The sequence below is a fragment of the Salvelinus namaycush genome, chromosome 23, assembly GCF_016432855.1.
Source record: "Salvelinus namaycush isolate Seneca chromosome 23, SaNama_1.0, whole genome shotgun sequence".
Taxonomy (NCBI): domain Eukaryota; kingdom Metazoa; phylum Chordata; class Actinopteri; order Salmoniformes; family Salmonidae; genus Salvelinus; species Salvelinus namaycush.
The window spans coordinates 39,524,134-39,530,532 of record NC_052329.1 but is presented as its reverse complement, the minus strand read 5'-3'; the positions used below and the strand labels follow the sequence as shown (position 1 = coordinate 39,530,532).

At 44.9% G+C, this 6,399-nt stretch overlaps 1 pseudogene; it reads right to left on the bottom strand.

The window, feature by feature from the left end:
* Positions 1–1,401: 1,401 nt before the first annotated feature.
* On the bottom strand, positions 1,402–5,986 carry LOC120018679 (annotated as a pseudogene).
* Positions 5,987–6,399: the final 413 nt, after the last annotated feature.

Here is a 6,399-nt window from a genome sequence, read left to right as displayed (position 1 = left end):
GTACTCGTTCGATTTCTAACGCAAGACCAGCCTTGGGAAACGGAGAAGCATGTCTGTGTCTTGACATTGAAAACAATGGAGACTGGTCTTGAGAAAGGCATTGCGCCAAAACGTGTACATTGAACATTATATCCTCTTGTCCTTGTGTCTAGACGTAGAAAAACAGACTCTTACCTGTGGTGTACCTCATGGCTGCTCTCTGTCCTTGTGTCTGGACGTCCTCCTGGCTGCCCGACGTTGTGTGGAGGTGCAAGGTGCACAGCAGATTGGGACGTTAAGATTCCTCTGTTATGTCAGCATTTGACACGGTAACTCCTTCTTCCTCCACCATAACACTAGGCCTCCTAGGCTTAATGTTTAGCTAACCTGTGACCAGACCTGGTAACCCATCACAACACTAAACACTCCCCAGGTTTCTTAGATAAGTGCTATCATAAAATGGTTTACGAGCTTAAACAACTTTAAGCTGATGCCAACAATTTGACAAACAATATTGTTAAGGCCACTGGGGGTCATGAGTGCTACACTGCAGGTGAAAGAATGGTTCAAAACGTTGGTGGTTGATTAGTGGCACAATGAGCCTATCTGGAAATGCTATGAGGATCTAGGTTAGCCCTCAGGTTTCAATGTGTTGGTGCGGGGACCTTGAGTAGATCATTGTCCATTCTAAACCTGATGTAATTCATTTCAAAATAGACCTACTGTAATGACATTGATTTGGACTTTGAAGTTCATGGGTGATCTTCAATTCATTTAATAAAAGTGCACATTACTTCTCTATATTGTGGCGAGAGCAAAAAAGTAATCCTATTGGTCAATAAACTATGATTATTTATTTTTTTGTAAGCAAAGGAGGTTTGATGATGCAGCACAGCACAGCCTGCACTGAATACATTACATGCAACACTTAATGTATTTTCAAGCATCAATCCATGTTGCTCCATTTGATCAATTGATTGTTCCTAATTAAAACAGCGAAACACTCATTAATGAGCACAAACACAACACATTTCCTTTCAAACCTACTTGAATATCTCTTAAACACCAACAGACATACGCAAGCAAAAAAACTGGGAGAAAATACAAAATACTACAAATTTGGAACACAGAGTACACAAGGAGGCCCAAAACAAATATATCTACTTGCATAATTGGGTATGCGACACCTTCCTACTTATGCTTGAAAAGGACACTTTGTTTCACACCATTAATATATGTTATTCAATCAATTTAGCATAGATTTGGCTGTTCCCCTTCTCACATGCTAAAATTCTTCAAGGCTATGGATACGTGGGCTTATGCTATGGTTGAAAGTGGAAGACTTTGTAAATACTGAATACCGCACATTGAACATACAGTACATCATGGCTCATGTTAAAATCCCCAAACATTGCTTTTCCATTATTTGGCACTCTCGTCAGTCCCTGTAGGGATCTTCTTCAGTAGCATCTGCAGGGTCTGCCTGACGCCGTTCTCCACCCTGCGGAAGTGCATCTTTCCCAGAAGCTTGGCGCCTGCTGCCTGCCCCACTCCAGGTCTCGGTGGAAGATCTGCAGCTGTTCCCAGATGAGTTCTCGCTCCCAGGACGAGGCTTTCTTACTGATGACGCTCAGGATGGGGTGCCAGTCCTCCGAGACGTCTGAGCATTCGGTGACGGAGGCCAGCACCTTCACGCGCCGCCTCGTGCCTCCCTGCTCCAATGGGACTTCTCGCACGTACAGGGACTGCTTCCCGACGTTGCTGAGAGGATTCTGGTACAAGCTGTGGAACACAATGGCATTAATGTATACACTTAACCTACATATAGACACATTCTTGTGGTTATTGTTATTCTTAGTGTTACTTTGGATTATTACTTTTTATTTTAGCCTACTTGGTAAATATTTTCTTCTTGAACTGCACTGTTGGTTAATTAAGTAAGTAAGCATTTCACGGTAAAGTCTACACTTGTTGTATTCAGCGCATGTGGCAAATAAAGTTCGATTTGATTCAAACAGACGATACATAATAAGTGCATGATGAAAAGAAAATAGCCCAAATAAAATACTAAAGAAACCATAGTGGTTGAGTCACGTAAATTCTTCTTTTATATATATAGTGGTCTGCAGCTGTAGGCCCACGAGCAAAATCTGGCCCCCACAGAATAATTTTATGCCCCACCTAATCCCATTTACTGTAATTCCAGGACATGTTGATACGGTGATGATTAGCTTACTGCACAGTGTGGATGCTCGGGTGCTCACTGCAGGCGTCCACCAGGGTCAGAGCAGCGTTGTCCCCGATGTTGTTGTAGGCCACGTTGAGCTCCTGCAGGCCAGTGTGCTTGTTGAGCCTCTCGTCAAGCTCACGGGCCCCTGTATTGCCCATGCCCATGTGCATCAGGGACAGCAGCATTAGAGACTGGTTCCCAGGCAGGGTGTCCAGCAGACAGCGAGCCCTGGACATCAACAGGGGGTTATAACACAGGCTACAGAGGGACAGTCACAGGGCACTGTATCAGCATTCAGACTGGACAAGTGAAGACTGGTTGAAGCAGCATGTTATCTGTTAGTTAGACATTAGACCAACACTCATTTGGACAAGTTGTCTGTATCTTCATACATTCAATATCTTATTTGAAGTGTAAAGTGAGCAAGTTCTTAAATTAGAGAAATTGCCCCTTTCTGACCAAAGCAAATGAATAAATAAGGCAATATTTATTTAAAGCTTTAATTATACTTAAGTTGTAAATTCCATTGATGAGTCCATATTATTGTTTCCAATGTCTACCTTTTGAGCCATAGAAAAGGCAATAAGGCCATAAACCTGGTAAAGAGTCAGTGTCTTACTGTAGAGATCTAATAGTACTGTTGGGGTCAATTAGTATATCTTTCAGGAGAATACAGGACTCAGGACCCAGGCTATTAAACTGGAGACAACAGAGCATACAGAGCAAAAAACATACACAGCTATCACAAACACATGCCCACACACGTGTTAGCCTGCAAACCACGAACCTCCAGGTACTGTCAATAGAACAACAATAACATATTTTTAAAAAACACAGATTACACTCCTTTTAAACTTGTGAACTCCAGATTAAAATCTTGAACACAGATTAAACTCCATGTTGCAGGTCTTGATGAAGTAACACAATGCTTTTTTTTTACAACCACAACCAAAGAGCAGGCCAGGCTCAATAACCTGATAACACTAAAATAGACATCTCACACCCTGATCTGTTTCACCTGTTTGTGCTTGTCTCCACCCCCCTCCAGGTGTTGCCCATCTTCCCCATTATCCCCAGTGTATTTAAATCTGTGTTCTCTGTTTGTCTGTTGCCAGTTTGTTTTGTTTCGTGAAACCTACCAGCAGCTGTTCCCATGCGCCTGTCTGTTCTTGCGCCTGTTTTCTAGTCCTTCCTGGTTTTGACCTTTCTGCCTGCCCTGAGCCTGCCTGCAGTTCTATACCTTGCACCACCTCACTGGATTATTGACCCCTGCCTGCCCTGACCCTGAGACTGCCTGCTATTCTGGACCTTTTGCACCCTGTCTGGATTACTGACCTCTGCCTGACTTTGACCTGTCGTTTGCCTGCCCCTGTACTAGAAAATCGACACTGTCTGCATCTGGGTCATACCTGAAACCTGATAGATATCAAAGGTTATATTATGGCTAGTAAAGTCTCCTTTTACTCCCAATGCTCCTTCCTTTCGATACTCAGCATCAGAATATCAGTACACATTTTACGCAGCAAGTCAAACACATTTAGGCTACAATGTCAAACCTACCATGAATGATACTGGATGGATCAAGTCAGGACCTGATATGTCACTTGGCAGTTAATGATTTTAAGGCAAACTGCATGTTTGTACACCTCTCAGTAAATAGAGGATTTGGAGTGTTACTGATAAGGCTTTGGGCCACCTTCGATTTACCATCTGTATTCTGAAAATCATAACAAAACTCAATCGCGTGAACAGTGGGTATATGTAAAAATAGACTAGTAATATGACTGTTTACTGTGGTAAGTAGTGACTGTTACCATGGACAGATACAAGAGGTCAATCTTGTGAGTTGGTGAGAATCCTATTTCCCAAGCTCCTAACAAAAAAAGTTGACTTGACTAAAGCCCCCCACATCGAGCCTCCTCTTACTTGAGGTTGAGGGTTGAGGTTGAGGGTGTGGCAGAAGGCGGGTCACAGAATGGTCAGCAGGTCGTTGGTCAGATGACAGGAAAAAAAAGGTCCAGCTCCTCCAGGTGGTACCTCAAGAGTATACAGGCCAGCACAGAGCTCAGGACGAAGCACTTGAGGGGCGTCATGCGCAAGGGGGACAGCTTGATGCTGCGGATGGAGAGCAGGACCTCTGCCGTGAGCCTGGGATTCTGGTACTCGTAGAGGAGCATGAGTTCCTCGTAGAGGACCATGAGTTCCTCAGAGGGCTGCCACTTCACAATCTCCGCTGCCAGGTGCTTCTTGAGGTTCCGTGTGATCTGAGCCACCATTGTGCTCTTGATGCTGCAGCCCAGTTGCTCCAGCTGAACCCGGTTCCCGTAGTGAAGCAGGCCGCCCATGAAGATGGGGTAGAGCTGGAAGGACCGGCTGTCCAGGGCACTCCTGGGGCTGGGGGCCGTGAACTCCCGGCAGGCTTTGCTGTACTTGGTCCAGCACGTCCTTGTTGAAGCTGTCCTCCTTGTGGAACATCTCTGCTACCAGGGTGCGGGCGATGCGGCCCTTGCTGTGGCTGCTGATCTTCTCAAACTGGCTTGGAAAGAGCTTGAGCAGGTTGAAGACAGCGAAGACCCCGAGGGGGATGAACTTAGAGATGATGCTGATGAGGGTGTTGACGTCTTCGCCCACTTGTCCGATGGCCACGGTCACCTCTTTGCTCAGCTTCTCCAGAGCTGTCTTGTTCTCACGAGGGCGGTGTACAGAGCAGACAGGTACTCTTGCATGTCGGGAATGGCAAACACATAGTGCTTCTTCTTTTCATCAACCTCTGACCCTTTGGTCTCAACGCAGGGCACCAAAAAGAAGTCGAAAACATCAGTGCGGAACATGGCCTGCTGACACAGTTCCTTGTCTGTTTTGGTCTTACCCCCCAACAAACTGTTCCTCTTCGGAGAAGGAAGTGTGCTTTTTGTTGACTCCGTCAAAGTCCAGTTTGCCCACAGTGTGGACCACATAGAGCATCAATGAGTTCTGGTGCTCGAGAGAAGATACATTTCCACCCGTGTCCAGCACCTCCCCTCCAATATTGAGCCTCAGGAAGCTGGTATGGATACCAGTTAGCGTACTTATGGGTGCCTGGACGTTGGTGAAATGTAAAAAGTGGAGGATGGCACAAGTCAGCCAGCAATAAGAAGTTCAAAAGTGATAAAGCAGCTCGATGAGGGACTGGGCCTCCTGGTTTCTCGGCTTCTCTCCAATCTGTTGCAGCAGTCGGCTTGTGAGGTATGCTCGCTGGCGATCTGTGTCATTGAAGCCACATCTCTACGTAGCGTTTCACATACTTCGTAGGGATGTGGGTTAAGGGCAGCCTTGAATGAAATCCACTGGCTGAATCTAAGTATTTCAACTTCCTCCATAGTCCTCCTGGAAGCCTCAGCTGTCTGTGGGGGTAGACACAGAGGCTCACTCAACAACAGTGATTATTTCTCTACTTACGTGTCACAACAGGTAGCATGTCTCCAGGACACACAAAATACTGATCGAGCGCTAAGACTAGTACATTATGGAGTGGTTTCCTGGACACAGAGATTAAGCCTAGTTCTGAACTAAAAAGCAAGCTCAATGGAGAATCGCCATAAATAAAATGCTTTTTTGTCCAGTATTATGCTTTATCTGTGTCCAGGAAACCGCCCCTATGTGTTGTCTGTTTACACTGTATGTAGGGGTGGAACTGTAAAATGTCAATGTCCGGGTGTTGAGGAGTTGGTTTGGTGTTTGTGTCAAATGTGCACTTCTGTGGAAGAGAATGTTGACTAACCTGTGACATGAGCTCATCTTCCTAGGAGTGACTCTGCTTGTCAGTGGGCTGAGGTTCACATATAAAGACAAACACAGTCACCACATCATATCATTCTCAGTGGTTATAAGGAATACATAATACATACAGTATAGAGTAAATGATTATAGTGGCGATTCTGATCCAACCATTAATGTATACATTGTGGCCCTGGACTGAGATGATGGAAGTTCAACATATAGCTAGATGTAGTAGTTAATTACTTGTTACTTTTATCTTATTCTTATCCATATTTTTTTTAACTGCATTGTTGGAAGAAGGCTCGTAAGTAAGCATTTCACTATAAAGTCTAGACCTGTTCACTTGATTTGAGTTGAGCTGAGTAGGCTTGGCACATTGTTGCCCATGAAAGGAAGTTAGTCTAGCAAGCAAGCATTTTAGCCAGGTAGCC